This window comes from Petromyzon marinus, chromosome 56, assembly GCF_048934315.1.
Source record: "Petromyzon marinus isolate PM22_M1 ecotype Great Lakes invasive population chromosome 56, UKy_Petmar_22M1.pri1.0, whole genome shotgun sequence".
In the NCBI taxonomy this organism is placed as follows: domain Eukaryota; kingdom Metazoa; phylum Chordata; class Hyperoartia; order Petromyzontiformes; family Petromyzontidae; genus Petromyzon; species Petromyzon marinus.
Window position 1 is genome coordinate 10,926,782 of NC_133722.1, and position 21,879 is coordinate 10,948,660.

Genomic DNA, 21,879 nt, shown 5'->3' on the forward strand with positions numbered 1-21,879 from the left:
AGTGGCCGTTCTCAGTGAGGGTCGTGTGGGGACACGGAGTGAGGAGAGGACACTTGTCCCAAATTAATAATTAAAATAATTTATCGTTCACGACATTTACAAAAAAATAATGAGGGGGGAACGCGGCTGGGAAGAGAAGACGAATGTGGCAGTGAGTGGAAATATTCGTCTAAGTTTTGGCGGGGAAAGGAGAGGAGGCCGATGAGATGAGAAACTTTCTACAGATCTGGAGAGAGTACGGCATCCCGTGTGGCCTGTGTACCGAATGCTGCTCAAGACCTTCCTGCCAGCGACACTTCACAAGGCCCTCAAAGTGCACCTAGCCTGGCAACAAGCGTAGGGGCGACGTCACCGCGGTGGTTCCAGTTTCCTGCTCGCCAACACAGGTGACGATTGCCTCAACCGGTGCCGGGCCTCCCCCTGGGTCGACTCAGCCTTACAATGAGTACCTGGTCGCGGCGTGTAAGCATCAGCACTGGGGAGACAAAGGCGGCCGTGCGGGCCCTCACGGGTGTTCGCGCTAACAGCACTTGCAACTCCCGGCTTCTGCCTTGTCTTTGTGTAGCGGGAGGAACTTTAACAAAGTCCGAAGCCTTTCAAATGGGTTCCACTTGGTCGTGGGACCGGAATTACCAGCGTGGTGAAGTATGGTCAAACAACCCAACCCCCCACGTCCGACACGGTGTAGGGGGCCTTCATCCAGCAGTGGATCAACAAAAGCGCTGTTACTTATTTTTTTTATAATTGTACCTCAGTAACTACCTCCACATTCTCCACTTTGAAACTGTCTGTACCGACATGTACCCATGTCTGTACATCGTGTACAAAGATCCCCCGTGTAACCTACACAGACTGTAGGGGCAAGTGCTGTGAGCAAGCAGCACCTACGAAGGCTACTGGCACTGTGGCACACGAGGGGGTGGGTGGCCAGCACCACGCCCGGCCGCCTTTGTCTCCCCAGTGGCGATGGTTACCACACACCGCACCAGGTACTCACTTGAGGCTGAGTCGACCTAGGGGAGGTCCACGACCGGTTCAGATAATCGTCACTGGCGGTGTTGGCCGTGATCTGGAATCGAGCGCTAAGCACTGCTAACTTTACCGCTCCCCACGATGTCTCTGTCCAGTACTCACAGACATTGTCTGGTGATGCACACACTCGTCAATGACAACACTGGCATAGGAAATTAAATACATGATAGGCGACGTTTCGGGCAATGTCCCTATGTGCTATGGAGAATGTCCTGTAAGCTCGCTATATATACACTATAGTCAGTGTATTTCGTTGGCAGAGTTTTTTGACAAACGTGTTGAGTTTTTTATACTGACAACCCCTTATCAGTGCCCTGCCTTATTACAGACCAATTCAAACCTTATTGGTCACCCTGTGCCCTTTACACATCTCAAAGTTCATCCTACAAAGTCCCCACCACAAGGGAGAAACACAAAAAAAACACAAAAAAACCACAAAAAAACACAAAAAAAACCGTGTTTTTTCCCGTATTGAAACGGCTGTACGCCGCACGGACATGAAAACAAAATCAACATTCCCTGTACAAGAATACGGAGCAGCCAGTGGACGGGTTTGGCAGCTATGGTCATCTGTTATCTGGGTTACGTTTTGTTTGCTATAATTAATTGCCCCATTAACGCAGGCAACCCTCACCGAGTCCCCAAGTCACGATCCCTCCGGAGGAGGCTGCCTGTGACCTCGAGCGAGAGAGTTCGGCTCCGTGTTGCGGTCGACCGCGGCGGAGAAGACTCCAGCAAGGCCTCGAGTCGCCCACAAGGGAGAACCACGAATCAACAGATAAACAAATCAAACAACGTGTTCAGAAATTGCGTGTGTTTTAGTGTACAGGTAGTCCTCGACTTACGATGGCGGATGCGTTACGACGACCCCATCGTAAGTCAAAAATATCGTAAGTCGAAGAGGGCCTAGCCTACGCAGGAGTCTTAAAGAATGGTGATAATTTAGCAAAATAAAGCAATTTACAGTACCGTACTGTATAAACTATATACTGTATGTATTTATCGTACCTCGTACGCTGCTGCGTTTGCCTGCCGCGCGAAATTTAAAATATTTTACAATTTTGTCGTATCGCCATCGTTGGATCTAAATATCGTAATCGGGCCGTCGTAACTCGGGGACTATCTGTATTCATTAAAAATTACTTGAGGTCTCCTACAATAACGCGTCTGGCTATCCATCATATCAATAGAGCGGCGGAAAGTAGCGCGATCCAAACCCCTTTGAGGACATCCTAACGCGACGTGCCCGGCATGAAAGTAAAGACGCATTGACAACTTGTGACTATTGTAATCTTCACATCGTTTGTTTTTACTTCACACTGTCACTGTAAGGCTCTCTTCCTCTAAACCCCAAATGCACGGCGCAACTAAAATAATATGGTTATAGCTTACACATAGATTGTTCACGGGGTTAAAACCGTCCGTAGCTATGTCAGTAAACGTGAGTCGGGAGAAAGGACGTTGCCTCGCCCCCCAGCTGAAGTAGGTCGCTGTGCCCCTGGCTGCACCTCACAGCCCCGCAAGGCTTCAACGCCCCCCCAAGCCCCCTCCCCCCCCCCCCGTGAGTACCCAGGCAAGTGACGGTCAGGCTAAAACGAAATAATCCCGTTAAGCTTGTGATTTCCAGCTTTTGCGAGTGATTTAGTGGGAGGCATGCGTGCCAGTAGGCGGAAAACCTGGAGGGAACCAGTGGCGAACAGGAGGAGAACTCACAAACTCCCAACACGGAGGCACCCGAGTCGGGGTTCGAACCCAGACCCTTCTCGCTGCGAAGCACAAACGACGTTAGACCCCTGCGCCACCCAGCCGCCAAGATGCTCGACGCTGCACGTGCATGGCAGTGGTATATCCCTACAGAGAAGAGGCACGCATAGGAGGAGGAGGAAAGGTCTTGATCCTGTATTTGTATGGGCTGTATGTTGAACTTCTTTCGCGCCGTACGTGGCCAACCGTGCGAATCGGCGCTGCGGAATATGGGCAGGGAGCTGACAGCACGGATGACGGGGGGGGGGGGGGGGGGGTGGAAATTCCTGAACGTGGGGGCAGCAGAGGACAATGAGCGACCTCCCAGTTACTCTTAACGCACGATCGCTGAATCAGCATTAACGACATCGCTATAAATCACACGGGGCAGGCAGTGCACACTGCAATACAGTTTGAATGTAAATCGACGCTGTGCAGAGAGACGGGGAGCATTTATTTTATAGAGAGTCATTGGCAGAGGGGAGAAAAGTAAGGTCTTGAGTCTGGACTTGAACAGGGGGGCAGGGAGTCAGCAGGATAGACTGCGGGGGTTGAATCGTTTCATCCCGAATGGACGCAGAGGTAGGAAGCTATCGACACGAAAGAAGAGGACCACCTTGAGTCGAGTCAGGGGTGGTGTGGACGACCAGGAGAAGGGAGGTTCAGACCCTGGGAGCAACATTAGGAGGATTAACGACCACTCAAAAAGACACCGAGAAAGAGGGTCTTCTCTCCGTATGGCCGGTGATGTTGTGGTCGAGCAGCAGCTGTAATTTAACATCGAGGTGGTTGACGAGCCAGATGGTTGCACAGTCAGGAGTGGCAGAGTGGTGATGACGACGCCTCCTCCTCCTCAGTGTTTGTGAATCGGGCACTGAGTCTGCGTTACGCGTCTTGTGGTTCTCTTCTGCGGGGTGACCACCGTCTCTGCATAATGACCCGAGAGTTATTAATTTCCCGTTTGTGCATCGTCACCAAGTATCCACATCTGCTGCTGCTGCTGCTGCTGCCATGGTTTGTGCAGAGTAAGTGGTTTAAGGTTGTGCCCGTGAGCTTCGAGGAAGACTTGAGGGCCAGAAGATCTGCGTTGGGTATTTTACGAGCTGAGAGAGACGATAGTGGAGGAGGTACAGTGAGGGAGAGAGAGAGTTATTGGTGCAGGAAAGGGACCGTCTTGAACCAGATTCAGTCGTGAGGGCACAAAGGAGAAGTAAAGCCTAGACCCTAAGAGCAGCAGCGGAAGATGTAATGGCCTCCAATTGAGAGAGACTGGGCAATTGGGACAGGGTGATGAAGTGAGGGAGTGAACAAAAGATGGAGGGGAACAGGAAGGGGTTAGAGGCAGCAATGTCAGACAACAAGAAGGATTTCCAGACCTTGAGAACAGCAGAGGAGAGGTCGGCGATCTCCCACTGCGAGTCAACACCATCGAACAGGGAGATGGAGGTACCGGTGTCATACAACAGCAAACCCAGTAATATCTAGGGGATACCTTTTTGCCAGTATAAAAGTATGAAACATATGAATAGGTTTTACCCTTTCTGGCCATAAAACGAGTGGTGTTAAGATATTCAAACACCAAATATATACCTTTTGGAAGGAATCAAGTGTGTATTAACCACACGTACAAACATGCTCTGATAAATATATCCATTGTCCTTGAAACAAACCCAGTAAACATGCTGCAACGTTCGGCCCACGTTGTCATGTGTTTGGAACCGTTGGCACAACGTTGGCCCAACAACGTCCCGTGTTGTACTGAAAAGAGGGATGTCCAGACTTTAGAACAGCAAAGGAGAGGGAGCGACCTCCCATTGGAACAGAGAGGGTGAGTGGAGAAGGCTTTATGGAGAGAGCCACGGGCAAAGGCAGTGTGGACAATGAGGGAACGGATTGTGGATGAGCAGAGCAGAGGGGGGAAAGAAAGGATATCCCGTGAGAGGGATGGGACAGTGGGTACGGTCCGATGATGACGACGAAGAGAGGTATTGGGTCATAGGCGGAGAACTAGAACAGGGGGGATGTTGGACAACATCAGAATATTTCCTTATACTGGAGGAATCCGATGAGCTATAAAGCTCTTTTTTCACAGATGTCCAGTAGGGACGGATCAAAACGTTACAACAACAAACGGTACAAAACACGATAGGAGTGCAAATAACTATAGAGGAAAGGTAAATAAAGGGGGGAACGGGTCCCAGACATTATGAACATCAGAGGAGAAGGAGTGACCTCCTACTGAGCGTCAACACGGTCAACTGGAGGTGGGAACAGGAGGCCCTGGCTGGCGGAAATAGAATCCACGGGGGAATGAGAGATTGGGGATGAGGCGGGAGAGTCAGGCAGGGGTGAGTCCAAGGTGGAGCTTGATTTTGTAATGAGTCTGTACACATGTGCTATACAGAAGGGCCATTTCCCGAAACGTTGCCTGTTATATGTATACATGTGTATCATGCATACGTGATACACATGTGATGCACATACATGTGACACACATGCATACGTGTGCTATACAGCGTCACAACACACAGCGTCATTACCATCACCCTTAATTCCAGATCTTCCTCCATAAAGCTCTCACTCCTGAGAGTGAGCACAGTCCACCTCCTTCGACTCGTCTGGGTCGTTCCCATGAGACCTCTCTCACACGTGTACATGCTAACACACGTGTATGCAATAATTTACACACATGTATGCTCTCACACACAAAGACAAAGATCACCCGTTTAGCCTAAACAGACTGTTGGGGCAAGTGCCGTTAGCAAGCACCTACAAATGCCAGGACGGCACACGAAGGGATGAGTAGTCAGCACCACGCATGGCAGCCTATCACACACATATCCTATAACACAATAGGTAACTCTATAATACACATACACACAGGTAGACCCTGTAACACGCGGATACCATATTTAACACATACTGGGATACCATATATAACACACAGGCAATTGCCATAACACACACACACTGACATGCATATTTTATAACGCTGAAAGGCAACACATTTTAACTCATCACGCCAAACCCACAGACTCACTCTCAGGCTTGTAAAATGGAGTAACGTTCAACACATCGTGCAAAATAACGTCGTACGCTGCCTCAGCAGAATGCGCATGAGTAAATAAACTGTCCCTCCTCCCCCATGCATTTAACGAAAAATTATTGCCTATCATCTTCTTCAGCCATTGTCTATCCCCTGCTGGATGAAGAGGACTCCCTACGCCATTGGAATCTGGTGGTCGGTGCTGCCGCCCATGCGACCCATCCATCCGTCCACCTCAACTCGTCCGCTGCATCTCGGCGGTGAGGGCCCTGTTGCGAACGCGTTCGCTCCTTTGGCTGCCACTCCGCCGCCAGTCTCGGCCATCATCTACACCCCCTTCTCGTCTTGCCACGATGCGTTCGTACTGCCCAAGCACATTTTACTTTCTTTTTTTAGTCTCCTAATTGTCATTGTGATGTCCGATTTGTGTTACAATAGTTCCGTCTTGTCAATGCGTTTTCAGTAAGAGCTGGTGAGACTCAAGACAAGTCGACGCCAATTTGGAGTTTGCCTCCTTTCATAGATGCTGCTGGAACACATGGAGCTGGAAGGCCAATAAATAGGCTAATACCTAAAACGTCGTTATATTTTATTTCTTGAAGGACGTGACAGACTCATGTACACCCCCCCCCCCCCACGCCAGTGCCAATCGTGGGGTATTGTTTGACCGTACCTCGCCACGATGTGCCACAGTGCGGCTTGGTAGCCGGAACTAGTTCAGATATCGCTCGCCAACTGGTGTTAGCCGTGGCCGAGAATCGAACTCAAGTAGCCGGCTCCGTGTACTCTGCGTGTGAAGTGTCTAGTGCGGGACTCGGAGAGCAGTAGTAGCAGTGATGTTGGAACCCTAGGCTGTGCGTGAAACCAATCAGCCTCTTGTGTTGTAATTAATGGGGCTCAACGTCTCAAATATTGACTTCCTTGTGTTTCCTGTGACTTCAACTAATCACCTAACCCATAACCTTATATCTGCACCCTGGCACACCGCATCCAACATGCCCCTCGCCATACAGCTGGTGGCTACGAGTCACGTGCCTATACTTACTCTGGTATACCCAGCGAAAAAAATATATTCAGTGAGAAATTAAGCTCTGAACATCAGCGCGGACTAGTCTAAATGTGTACAGAATTTGAGCTCTCTAGCCCTTCTAGAACATTATTGTAATGTATACCAGTCACTCTGGATGGTCAGTGTTTGATGTATCATGTACTAATGGGTTACATTGCCTTCTATATTTAACAATATACCGTGCAGTGCAAACTCTGTCAAAATACGCTATGTAAGACAATACCTAACCATAGCATGGAGAGGTATCACAAGGCCAATAGTTGGGACTGAAAATACTGAAGCTCATTCATAGAACCATTCACAGACATTCAGAGCTCTTAACACACACACACACCTTCAATTAACTTTGAGCACACGCACACTTCTATGGAACCATTAACACCTTCCTAAAACTCCTAATCACAAGACAAAGATCCGTGTATCGAATGCAACAAACTGGGAAATTTCTGTTAGCGAGCACCTATGAGTACTGTACTGAGTACTGTACTGACACGGCACATGCCCCAACGCCTTTTTCAGCTTTCACACACCGCAATCGGTACTTATTTAAGGCCGAGTCGATCGAAAAGAGGCCCAGTTCTCATAGCACGACCAAGTGATGTTTGCCGGGTTTCGTAGCGCAGTGCGCTAATCACTGCGCCACCACTCCCCATTCACACCCATAATCGCTTGCACACTCACAAAGACAAAGATCCCCCATACAGCCTGCACAAACTAATGGGCCAAGTGCTGCTGACGAGCACGGCCTACGAAGGGGTAGGTGGTGTTGTTAACACCACGCCCGGCCGCCTTTGTATCCCCAGTGGCGATGCTTACACACCACGCACCAGATACTCGTTTGAGGCTGAGTCGACCTAGGGGAGGTCCAGAACACACGCACGCACACATGAATGCCGTGAAGTGAAACATCAATCGGTCACGAGCGATCACCTGTGACACGTGACAGTGCAGCTCGCAGGTAAGGGTTCTATGTGTGTGTGTGTTTTGGGTTGGATGAACGTGTATGTGGGCTAAGGTGTTATTGACGGTGCGTCTGTTCAGGGTGACATGAAGTGGTTTGTGAAAGGGTTCTATTATAAAAGGTGTATGTGTACTTCACAATTGTGTACCGATCCGACCTTCATAGATTCTCGCTAACAGCACTTGCCCCAACCGGCTGTTCAGGCTATACGGGGGAGCTTTGTCTTTGCTTTGTTACAATTATATAAATGTGTGTGTGTGTGTGTTGGGGGGGTCATCGAAGGTGTGAGGGTTCTATGCGGGGCTATGTGTTGTGCCGTGTATGTTTCGCTCTATGAATGGGTGTATGCACCAAGGATGTGTGTGTGTATGCGTCATGGGTTCATTGTCTGTGTGCGATCATCAATAAAGGTGTGTGGGTATCGTATGGGTTCCATTAAGCTGTGCGCGTGTGTGTGTGTGTTCGCTAAAGGCACCGTGCAAGCGCATGTCTTTCCGTGTGTGATTGTGCACGCGAGTGTACGTGGGGAGCGGTGGCGCAGCAGTTAGCGCACTGCGCTATGCTACGAACCCGGCGACACGAGTTCTAATCCCGCTCGCCAGTGACGATGTGAAACGCTCCTGGGCCTCGCCCTTGGTCGACTCAGTATCAAATGAGTACCTGGTGCGTTGTGTAAATATCGCTACTGGGGAGACAAAGGCGGCCGGGCGTGGTGCTGGCCACCCACCCCCTGGTGTGCCGACCCGGCCTTCACAGGTGCTCGCTAACAGCACTTGACCAAAAAGTCGGTGAAGCTTACACGGGGGATGTTTGTCTTTGGTAAGGATTCAATGGAGGTGTGCGTTCACGTGTACCGGCAAAAGGTGTGTGTGTGTGTTGGTGAACGCACGCACGCACACGCACTGCACACACATTGCACAAACACACACCACACACCCAGCTCGAGATAGCACACCAACACGCAACCCCACAATCACACACGTCTCCTACACATTGCCCCCCCATCCTCATCATCCCGCATCAGGCACACGCGCGCGCGCACACACACACACAATTATACATTTTTTTTAAAGCCAAAAACAGCAGCAACAACAGCAAGAACAGAATAAGCATCGCGTTATTTATTATATGAGGAATTCAGATCGGCCCGGTTCGCATCACCCGCAGAAGAGAGGAGGAGAGAGCGAGCGGAAGAGACTCATCATTGTACTCACTCCGTTGCCGCAGAGTGTGAGGCGTAGTTCAAATGCAGCAGCTATCACAGCGCCATGTTGCTATGCGGATACGAGACGGGCTTTCCGAGCCTCTACACGCGAACACACACTGGCACACACACGCACACACTGGTACACACGCGGATACACACGCACACACTGGTGCACACACTAGTACACACACACACACAGGCACACACACACACGCACGCACACACTGGTACACACACACGCACGCACACACTGGTACACACGCGGATACACACGCACACACACTGGTACACACACACACACACTGGTACACACACACGCGCGCGCACACTCGAGCGGACGGGCAGGACAGGAGGGGGATACGTACGGACGGATGCACACACGGACGAACTCGGCCACTCACGCTCTTGACACACACACAGGCAGGCGGGGGGGACACAGGCGTGGGCACACACACGCACCCACACACACACGCACCCACACACACACGCACCCACACACACACCCACCCACACACACACGCACTGGCACACACACGCACTGGCACACACACGCACTGGCACACACACGCGCACACACACACGCGCACACGACCGATGCACACACGGGCAGGAGCGGACGGACGAACGCACTCACGTTCTTACACACACACGCACCCACACACACACGCACCCACACACACACGCACCCACACACACACGCTCTTACACACGCACGCGCACTTACACACGCGCACACACGCATACACGCACACCCACGAACAGGCGCGGGAGGACAGGCGTGGGCCACACTCGTGCACATACATGCAGATATATACCGCGCTCCCCACCCCCCTACACAGACACAAATACACACGTAGTTACATACAACATATACACATCGCAGACACACGAACATCCTCATGACACACACACACATGTACAAACACGCCGGTACAGACACCGTTACATGCGCACGGCGAGAAACACACTGGCACACACACACGTGGACCGAGTCACACAGACGCTCCTGATAGACACAGCAGCAGACAGACACGCCTAAAGATACACACAGATACATACACAGATACATATACACACCTGCACACTGATAAACACTCACACAGACGGGCGGACAGACGCGTATACAGATGCATGCGCACAATCAGGCAAAGACAAATATCCCCCCGCCCGTGTAGCCTTAAGACACTGTTGAGGCAAGTGCTGTACATAGAAACATTCTGATACACACAGTACTGTAACCCAAGACGGTCACACACACAAACACTGACACGTTCACAAAATGTACACTTACATCCTACAGACACATACACAAACGCATCTACACACAGACACGCGCAAGTGCCATTTGGGGCAATTGCTGTTAGCGAGTTCCTATTAAAGTGTATACGACAGAACATTTATACCACTCCAAAGACAAAGATCCCTCGGATGGAATTGATCGACTGTTGGGGCAAATTGCTGTGAGCGATCACCGATGAAAGCCAATCACGGCACACGAGGGGGTGGGTGGCCAGCACCACGTCTGACCACCTTCGTCTCCCCAATTCTGATATTGACACGCGACACCAGGTATTTATTTGAGGCTGAGTGGACCTAGCAGAGACCCAGGGTGGGTACATACACTCAACCACCAATCCACAGACACAATCACATACACCAGCACAAACTTACACACACACACACCAATCCACAGATATCACATACACCAGCACAAAGACAGTCACTCCCTATAGCCTGAACAGACTGTTGGGGAAAGTGCTGTTAGCACGAATGTCGGCAAGGCACACGAGGTGGCCAACCCCATGGGCGGCCGCCTTTATCTTCCTAGTGGTTTACACAACACACCGGGTACTCGTTTGAGGCTGAGTCGACCTAGGGGAGACCAGTGACCAGTTCAGATGATCGTCGCTTGTGTTGGCCTTGAGCAAGAATCAAACACACACCCAGCAATGCACATACAGTATGCCATCGTATACCCCAGAAAAGACCGACACTCACCCATCAATTCACAGACACAATCACATTCACCAGCACAAACTTACACTCACCCATCAATCCACAGACACAATCACATTCACCAGCACAAACTTACACTCACCCATCAATCCACAGACACAATCACATTCACCAGCACAAACTTACACTCACCCATCAATCCACAGACACAATCACATTCACCAGCACAAACTTACACTCACCCATCAATCCACAATCACATTCACCAGCACAAACTTACACTCACCCATCAATCCACAGACACAATCACATTCACCAGCACAAACTTACACTCACCCATCAATCCACAGACACAATCACATTCACCAGCACAAACTTACACTCACCCATCAATCCACAGACACAATCACATTCACCAGCACAAACTTACACTCACCCATCAATCCACAATCACATTCACCAGCACAAACTTACACTCACCCATCAATCCACAGACACAATCACATTCACCAGCACAAACTTACACTCACCCATCAATCCACAGACACAATCACATTCACCAGCACAAACTTACACTCACCCATCAATCCACAATCACATTCACCAGCACAAACTTACACTCACCCATCAATCCACAGACACAATCACATTCACCAGCACAAACTTACACTCACCCATCAATCCACAGACACAATCACATTCACCAGCACAAACTTACACTCACCCATCAATCCACAATCACATTCACCAGCACAGACCTTGGCCGATGCTTTCGCACTGTAGTATGCTCTCATTTGAGGCCGAGTATACCTAGGGGACGCCCGTGAAGGATGCTGATACCACCTGCCACTGATGTTAGCCGTGGTTGGGAATCGAACCCATCGAGTCAATAGTGTATCTCAATGCGTGAACCATTGCGACGCATATTACCACACGTAAAAATACAAAGATCCCCCGTATAGCCTTAACATAATGTTAGGGCAAGTGTTGTAATCGAGGACCTATTAAGATCCGTACGGCATTGAAGTGATGTGGCCAGGACCAAGCCTGGCCGCCGCCTTTGTCTCAACATTTATACACCGCAGCACGGACACGTTTCTTCAGGCTGAGTCGACCTAGGGGAGGCCTACAACCGGTTGAGATAATCGTCATTTGTGTTGGCATTGAGCGTAAATCGAACTCGGGTCGCCGGGTTCGTAGCGCAACACGCTAACCACCGCTCCCCACACAAAGACAAAGATCGCCCGTATAGCCTCCACAGGCTTGTAGAAGGAAGTGCTGTTAGCGAGCACCTCTGAAGACCGGCTCGAAACACGAGGGGCGCGTGTGGCCAACACCACGCCCGACCGCCTTTGTCTTCCTAAGTGGCGATGTTTACACACCGCACCAGGTACTCATTTGAGGCCGAGTCGACCTAGGGAGAGACCAAAGGACCGGTTCAGAAAATCGTCACCGTCGCTGGCCGTGAACGGGAATCGAACTCGGGTCGCCGGTGAAACGCAGCGCAGTGCGCTAACCACTGCGCCACCGCTCCCCGTACAGGCCACGCACACACCGACACACAGCGACAGATGCACACACGCACACAGTGGGCGAGCCATGCGCACAGCTCCCGTCTGGGCAATGACACGAGCAGTCTATGCCAGGACTGGAACGCGACAGTATACAGCGCTTGGCCGATCCACTGCTGTGCTCGATGAAGGCCTCCCTCGCGCTGTGCCACACGATCATGGCGAGGGGGGGGGGGCAGTTTGACCATACTTCACCACTCTAGTCGCTGATGACGAGTCGTGTGAAGTGGACGTAGGCTGTAATGCAATGGCTTCACAAACTGTGAGCTGTGAAATCTGAGTTCAATCCCCGGACACGGCTAACATCAGTGGCGGCCAACCCGTGTTGACCAGCGTGGTGAAGTATGGTCAAACAAAGCCCCCCCCCTCCCCCAACAGACGTGTTGGGGCAAGTGCTGTTAGCGAGTAGCACCTCTGAAGGCCGGCACGGCACACGATAGAGCGGGTGGCCAGCACCACGCCCGGCCGCCTTTGTTTCCCCAGTAGCGATGTTTACTGCACATCGCACCAGGTACTCATTTGAGGCCGAGTCGACCGAGGGCGACGCCCAGGACCGGTTCAGATAATCATCCCTGGTGTTGGACGTGGGCGGGAATCGAACTCGGTTCGCTCGGTTCGTCGCGCAGTGCGCTAACCACTGCGCCACCGCTCCCTAAAGGCACCCCCCCACGCCCCTCCACGACGGACAATGGCGTTAAGATGGACCTATTCATCTAGCAGTGGAGAGACATTGGCGGACGATGCTGATGATGATGAATCGAGGATGAGTGACATCATCGTCTTCGTGTTGAATCTGCTCGGGGCAGTGGTCATCTTAGGTGGGAAGGTACACGTTCCCAGGGCGGGGCCCAATCCACTCATATGATACGGAGTACAACATAGATCGTTGTGACGTACTTTGAGATATTATATGCATCATCAATGCTTTATCATAATGTACATGTTTAATTGCAAATGTCACCACGGTGGCGAGATGTTAACGAGCTCGTCTGACATACAACATAGATCGTTGTGACGTACTTTGATTCGATCCCTACACGACCCTGACGCCTGTATATTTGGAGTGTGCGTGTCCTCTCTGGGCGTGGAGAAAAATCCACATTTAGAATCAACGTCAAGCGCTTAGAGTATTTGGCTGCTCTCAATTTCCACACGCTGATGATATCAGCCACTTCGTTGAGCGATCATTTGTGGCCAGGTCGCTTCTAAAAAAAAGAGCTACACAGCTCAGTGGGGCCTTACCTGGGAAAATAACAAAATCTTTTTGGTTTTATAGTTTACATATTTGCATCCTTCGTGCAAAATGCATCTCTCACAATCGCCGAATAACCACGGACAAAGTGGAAGGGCAGCAGCCAGGCGACGAGAAGCCGTTGCTACCAGCAATTTCCCAAGATCTGTGTCCTGTGAAGCTCAAGATGCTCTTCAGCTAATGAATGAATGTTTATACACGTGGCAGAAAACCGGACAACACCCCACGTGCGCGCGGGGAGGGGCAACACTCAATCTCATACACACGAGAAAGACGGAGATGAGTCCACATTTGCTGTACCACCTTCTGGGGTGCCAGGGTGTGGCTCCTCCTCGATACCCAACGGGAAAGGAAGTTTCACAACCATCTGAGTGTGATCCACCAACCCTAGCTGCTGCCTCCAAAGTCCTGGATTACAGGCCACGGGCATAAAGACAAAGATCCCCCGTGTAGCCTGCAGCAGACTGTTTTGATGCAAATGCTCTTCGCGAGTAGCACCTATGAAGGCCGGCACGGCACAAAAAGGGGATTGGTGACCTGCATCAGGCCCGGACGCCTTTGTCTCCCGAGTACTCATTTGAGGCCGAGTCAAATGGGTACCATCAGCCATTGTCTATCCAATGCTCACGCTGTCCAGTGGTGCGTTGGGTAACATGAGGCGTATAACGTTAATCACTCTCCAAACCCCATCGCAGCGATTCAATTAATTGTCGTGATTATATGCAAGATATGTGTTGCACGTGTATCGGCCTCTAATGGCTGGTGGGGGGGGGGGGGGCATTCATCGATTAATTAATGATTGTTATCGACATATCCTAACAGCTATTCGTATAATATAAATCAAATAATGCACCATATACAGTATATATATGGTGCATATATGGAGATGAGGCGATTGGATCATATTGTGTGCAGCGAGGTTGGTTGGTAAGAGATGGATCTCAAGGATCGGCTAGACGAGCAGGCCTTCATCCAGCAGTGTATTGATCATGGCTGAGTGATCACGATGATATCATTCTAAGATGTATGATGATGATAACGAGACAAACGATACGATGTCGTATGTTAAACTGTCACCATGATGTTAAATCCAATGCACGCAGACTGCTGGCATTGACCGATGTAAATGCGAACGATGTTCTTAAAAGGGGTTACGGAGCTGTGTGGTGTACATTGTAATCGCGTTCGAGTGGGGCTATAGAGAGCTGGGAGACTTTAATCGTAATGGTCTTTTGGAAAGGCTTAACAGTTGAGTGGCTTGTGTACAATGCAATAATGTTCTGGACGGGCCAAAAAGTGGAAGAGGTACGGCCAAGCCTGGAGAAGAGTCGAAAACCACATCTGTGAACTCGGGTGTCCAAAATGTACAGCACAGAGCTTGATTGGTCCTTACCCATTGGGTGGGCAGAGTTGAATAGTCTGGGTGGGTGAGGTTGGGCTTACAGAATGAGTTGAATAGTCTGGGTGGGTGAGGTTGGGTTTACAGAATGAGTTGAATAGTCTGGGTGGGTGAGGTTGGGCTTACAGAATGAGTTGAATAGTCTGGGTGGGTGATGTTGGGCTTACAGAATGAGTTGAATAGTCTGGGTGGGTGAGGTTGGGCTTACAGAATGAGTTGAATAGTCTGGGTGGGTGAGGTTGGGCTTACAGAATGAGTTGAATAGTCTGGGTGGGTGATGTTGGGCTTACAGAATGAGTTGAATAGTCTGGGTGGGTGAGGTTGGGCTTACAGAATGAGTTGAATAGTCTGGATGGGTGAGTTGTTTATACAGAGACACTTAGACATCTAATACAAACCCACAGTAACTGGTATTGGCCGAAATATCCCCAATGCGTCATCATTATTTGCAAATTACTCAATTCGGATCACACAGCAGCAGCAACATTGCCCCCCTGACTGCGAAAACGTGGCATTCGTATTATATTTGGGAGCGGTGGTGCAGTGGTTAGCGCACTGCACTGTGAACCCAGCTACATGACTGGGCGCTGGAAGGGCGAGATGTTAACTCCCTCGCCTGGTATGCAAGAGGTCCTGGCTTCAATCCCGACCCTGACACATGTATATTTATAGTTTGCATGTCTCTCTCCCCGTGGTCGTGAGGATTTTTTCTCCTGGTCCTCCGTTTTTTTTTCCCTCCACATTCCGAAACATGCGCTTACGAGTATTTGGCTGCAATAAATTTCCACATGATGAGCCACTTCGGTGAGCTATCATTTTTGATAGCCAGGTTGCTTCTGAAAAAGAGCTACAGAGCTTAGTGGGCCTTACCTGGTAAAATAAAAATTGAATAGAAATAGATTCTCAACCACAGCTGATATCAGTGACGAGTGACATGTAAACCGATTCTGGGTACCCTCCTCGCTGCACCCCAGCCTGCTCATAAACACGCATTGAACAGCGTGGTGAAGTACGGTCAAACAGCCCCCACGACCAACAAATCCAGCTGCGCGTTGTCAAATTGTAGACGGACACATGCAGTCCCTTTATCGATGGTCAAAATCGGCTTTCGAACGGCCACGGAATGGAACGCATCCGAATCGCACGTCCGCCAAAGAGACACGGAGCTATGAAATCAGTTTGTGGATGGATTGTTACATCAGAGGTGGCGGCGGTGGCTTGGGGAGAGGGAGGGCTTCCTCCAGCAGTGGATTGACCGTGGCTGATGAAATATTAATGTCCCGTTCCAGCATTCATAATTCGCTCGCAAACTGAAATTGCTTCGGATGAGGGGAGCGGGCGGGGCTGACCGGGGGTGGGGACGGGATTCTTTGTGCACGACAAGAATCTCAACACATTCATTAACACCGGTAGACGTTTCGGGCGATGACCCTTCTCAAAGCAGGAAGGGTCATTGCCCGAAACGTCGCCCATTATATATCATTCCCGTTTAGGCCCGGGTGTTGTTATTGACGCACGTGTTATTGTTGTTGTGTTGTTATTTGCGTTTGTGTACCATCACTGCCAACGCAGCAGGGGCGTCACCAAATCATCTGTGCGGCGTCAAAGATCGGCATCTGAGTGACAGATGTGGCGAGGGGGGCGAGTTAGCCGAGCCCCCCTAGTCCCCCCTCGCTTGCCCTTGCCCGTCTCCCCGTGCCATCCCATGGTGCCGCACTGTCCACGCGGGCGATGTCTGCGCTCAGCAGTGGGATGTCAAACGCGCGTTGTGCACCGCGTGCGTCTTCGCGTTTTTGCCTTTGTTGTCGAAGACCGGTACCGGCAGTGTCAAGATGGGCCTCTGTGTAGGAGGAGGAGGCTCGCGAAGGACGCTGCTGAGGCAGTCGCCCTCCAACAACAACGGAGGGAGGAGGAGCGACGCTCAGAACAACGAGCGGAGTGCCGGGCGGATACAATGCAGCGAGTTGGCACAGTAAGGGGCACGGGTGGTGTATCGGCCGGTAATGTCAGTCAACCCATGGCACCTGCCGAGCCTGTCCAGTGACCTCCTACCAGCGAGTCTTAGAAACTTCACGTAGCCTTAGAGTGCACCTGGCCTGGCTTTCAAACAGCCAAGGAATGGAACGCGCCCTCGAGAGGATGTGCACCGAGGAGATGGAGCGATGGGATCGGTGATCATACGCGGATACAACAATAGTGGATTATTACATCGCAGGGTCGGTGAGAAGTGGGGCAGAAGCTGTGGAGGAGGCCTAAAACTCAACTATTGTGTATTTTGCCAGGTAAGGCGCACCGAGCTACGTAGCTCCTCTTCAGAAGCGACCTGCCCACAACTGATCTCTCGACGGGGTGGCTCATCGTGCGGAAACTTACAGCGGCCAAACACTCTAAACGCGTGGTGATGGTGATTCTAATTGTGGAGGGGAAAACCCGGAGGACCCTGAGAAACATCCACGCTACCACTGGCAGAGAGACACACAGAAGCCAAATATACAGTAGGCTTGAGGGTCGGGATCGAATCCAAGACCTCCTGTAGACCATGCGAGGTAGTTAACATCTCCTAGCCACCGTGGCGCCTTCATTCAGCCTGGACTGATCTTTTGATGAGGGTTTTTAAACAATAACCGGTAACCATTATCAGAAAGGCAGTGACTGGTAACCGATTCCGGCGGAACGTCAGGAAGGAACGCGCCGATTGGCCGCACGGCGGCAGGCCTGAACCACAGCAGCGTGGTTACATCAATTGCATTCACTTCTCGGTTAAAGGGTAAAGGTGAAACCCTGAAATCGCTTGCTTGCGCCACTGCCGGCAGAAGGGCCTCTACTGGGAAGAGCTCTCGGGTGGTATTTGGTCTACTCTTCCACGAGGACCAGACGTCTTGGAAGAGATGGGCATACCCACATTTCACTCCACCACCCATGACCGATGAACTGGTGGAGTGCCAATTTATACCGCTGGCTGGACAGAGACGGGAAGATTTAAGAAACTTGCCCAATTGTTTCAACTGCAATGGGTTATTGGACCAATCTGTGTGTAGATCCGAGTGGTACCCCCCCCCCCCCCCACTTCCCACCATACGTGGTGGGTCTTCTCTGGCTTGCTCCCACGAGAAGAAAATCATCGATTGGTGGACTTGGCCAGACCTCTCAAACTCAAGCTGCAGCGAGTCTTCGGGACTCGCTGCAGCTTTCCGATCAAGCACCATTTCTGCATCTGTTCAAATGAGCGTCGACCCATCAGGTACGCGTGGTGGGGTTCCCAACCAACAGCGCGATGCAGTATACTCGCCGGCGGAATTGGCGAAACATCCGAACGGAGCAGCGGGGCCCTCATTAACAACAATACAAAACCCTTGAGATTCGTCGAGGCTTTTCTGGCTACATCAATGGGTTATTACTCGTAGTGTACCATTATAATTATTACTAAACATGCTCTCGAGCGGATAAAGAGGTGTTTGAATGGGACAGGTGCATGACTGTTAGAAGCAACATCACCGTGCCACTTTGGCATCGGGCGAGGTGTAGAGTTTGCAAAGCGAGCCGAATGAATGGGCTCTCAGCTCGAAACCGGCCATATCGGACGCTCGTGTGGACCGCGTGCAGGTCCACGGACGACTCTCTCCATGGACGACTCTCTCCACGGATGACTCTCTCCACGGACGACTCTCTCCATGGACGACTCTCTCCACGGACGACTCTCGCTCGCGAAACCACGGACGACTCTCTCCATGGACGATTCTTGCTCGCGAAACCACGGACGGCTCTCTGCACGGACGACTCTCTCCATGGACGACACTAGCTCGCGAAACCACGGGCGACTCTCCGCGAACGACTCTTGCGCGAGTGTGCTTTTCTAATTGAGTAACTGGATGACTGTCTAGTTGAGTGACTGGGTACGTGTCTAAGTGAATGTCTAGGTGAGTGGGTGAGTGTCCGGGTGAGTGTCCGGGTGAGTGCGGGTGGGTTTCTGTAGTTAAACGCTTCGCTATTCGCCACACAAGGCAATCATCACATCGTGGTAAATACTGCCACGCCGCGTCACGAGCGGCATCGTCGTCACACCCCCATCATGGACCCACGTGGAGCTTGCACAGAAAATAACTGGCGATCGGCGGTCGCATGTGCATCTGGTCACGCATTTATTAGATTAGAAGTGACGTCGTTTTAATCAAATCGGAACGTATTTATACTAGAGGAATCCTATGAGCTGTAAAGCTCTTTTTCACAGATATCCAGTCGTGTAAATGGAAGCGCGGTCAAGTGTGTTTGCGATATCACCAGCATCCACCATCACCCAATCAGCATCCACCATCACCCAATCAGCATCCGCCATCACCCAATCAGCATCCGCCATCACCCAATCAGCATCCACCATCACCAAATGTGGAACCGCAATTTTAAAAACTAACTCGCACGCTACCCACATCGCACGCATCTCCCGAACATGCGTGGGAGAATGAATGATTTTGGAGAATAAAAATAAGATGAGGAAGTTAACGTATTTGCGATATCATTTCATTTTGTCACCATTGTGTAAGCTAGGTCAAGCGCCGTGAGTGGAGGCGTTCAATGTAAACTTAACACTCGATTAGATACCACAACACTCTTTTCATCATCGACATTATTGAGTTAAAGCTTTCGCGACTGCAGGAATTCATATTATTTGGGTCTTTCGGTAAAGTCGCGTAGATAGGTTAAAATAAAATAACCAAACACGACGACGTTTCGATGGCAACACGAGCGGTCGTCATCCCCTTCTCCTGATGACGACCGCTTGTGTTGCGATCGAAACGTCGTCTTTTTTTGCTGTTTTGTTATTTGCTTTGAACCTATTTACGTGACTTTACCGAAAGACCCAAAGAATATCGACATTATTAATATCATCCTCGAGACCCATCCGTGTCAAATGAGAGAGAGAAACCCCGCACAGAACACGGAGGCCACTTTGCCCTCTGCATAGTGAGGTGCGATATTTCCAGCGTACATTAACAAACAAAAAGCACAATGACGTCATCCATTGTATTATGACGTCATCCATTGTATTATGACGCAACCCCGAGGAGCCACGCGGACTCCGTTGACCCTTTGAGGTAAGGCCCCACGTCACAAGACGCCAGTGGTTGGCAGCGTGCGCGGCATCCACGGCTCACTCAGAATCAGAATGTTTATTTATAGTGGAGGAGGAATCCGATGCGCTATAAAGCTATTTTATTAACAGACGTCCCAGTAGGGGCACAGGGTCAGAACGTTCCAACAAACAATAAAAAAACACACAATCGGAGTGCAAAAGTATAGGAAAGGAAAATCACTTACAATTATACAAAACAAATACAACTGAACTATGTTTTTTTCCTGCCAGGAAAAGCCCACTGAATGTATTCACTTATTTTTCAGAAGCGACCTGACCACAAATGAGAGCTCAAGTGGCTTATCGCGTGGAAATTCACAGCAGCCAAATAATCTAAACGCGTGATGTTGATTCCAAATGTGTGGGGGGGCGATCGCACGGCGCGCGGTAGGGGGGGGCAGGGGGCGGGCAGGGGGGGGGGCAGGGGGCGGGCAGGGGGCGGGGACTGCGGGCGGTGAGCGGTCGCGCCCAGCAGGCTCTGGGGTTCGACCACACCGCAAAGCCCGGCACCGCCACTCTCGCCTTCCCCTCGCTGGAAGGAATTTTGTGACGGACACAGGGACGATGGGGGGACATTTGACCGTGGGATCGTTCGTACGGGACAACTTATCCCTCCATTCCTTCATTCGTTCGTTCGCTTGTTCGTCGAGTCAATTGTGTAACCCTCCGCGTGTGTGCGTGCGATAGGGGGAGCGGTGACGCGGTGGTTAGCGCGATGCGTTATTCGTCTTCTTCTCCGTGTGGCTGATGATGCTGATGATGCTGTTCTATGCATGTATGTTGGAACTTCTTTCGCACCGTACGCAGCCAAACCGTGATAACCGAGATGGTTCACGAGCCAAATGATTGTACAGTCAGGAGTGGGGGAGTGGTGAATCATCGCTGCTGTGATGACGACGATGATGATTCCTCCTCCGTGTTTGTGAATGGGGCACTGATTCTGCGTTACGCGTCCCGTGGTTCTGTTCTGGGTGGTCACCACCGTCTTCGCACGCTGCTCCCAGAGTTTTTAATTTCCCATCTGTGAATCATCATTATCATCGAGTATCATCATCATCAGCTGCTGCTGCTGCTGCCGCCATGGTCCGTGTAAGGATGGTGAGCTTCGGGGGTTGTGGTCCATGACCTTCAGGGCGGGCGATGGAAGCCACGGATCTTCTGCATCGAGGTGGTCTCTCACGAGGAGGAGTTCGTGACCTCTCGTGAACCCCATTCGGCTATCCAAGCTTCATCATCACGAGGGTTGAGCCCTGCTTTGAGCCCGGCGACCCCAGTTCGATTCCCAGTCTCTCCGAGCACACGAATGCACACGTCCGCTAAATATCGATTCCATATTGAGTGACTGATTGGTGACGCAGTTGCTGCAACTGAGACCATGCCTCATGATGTCCGTCTCGACGGGTCGCGTCCCATCTCTTGGTAACATCAATACTCTCATTTACCTACTTTAAATAAATGTATCGATCTGAATCGATAAGTCGATGCATCGTCACGCCCTCTGCATAATCATCTGCA

General features: G+C 50.9%; 1 protein-coding gene across 8 annotated transcripts in view; it reads right to left on the reverse strand.

Moving 5' to 3' along the window:
- The window catches only part of LOC116954695 (sodium channel protein type 2 subunit alpha), an 89,615-nt gene that overhangs the window by 56,838 nt on the left and 10,898 nt on the right, over positions 1 to 21,879 (reverse strand). For 4 of the 8 annotated variants that reach the window (XM_032975396.2, XM_076052573.1, XM_032975395.2 and 1 more), the window contains exon 2: positions 9,066 to 9,174. The exons of 2 other annotated variants lie outside the window; for them this stretch is intronic. The gene's annotated coding sequence lies outside the window, so the exon portion shown is untranslated. Of the gene's footprint in view, positions 1 to 1,666; positions 1,686 to 9,065; positions 9,175 to 9,423; positions 9,527 to 21,879 lie in introns of those variants that run through there. 2 more of the 8 variants (XM_032975393.2, XM_076052575.1) reach the window with 2 other exon arrangements.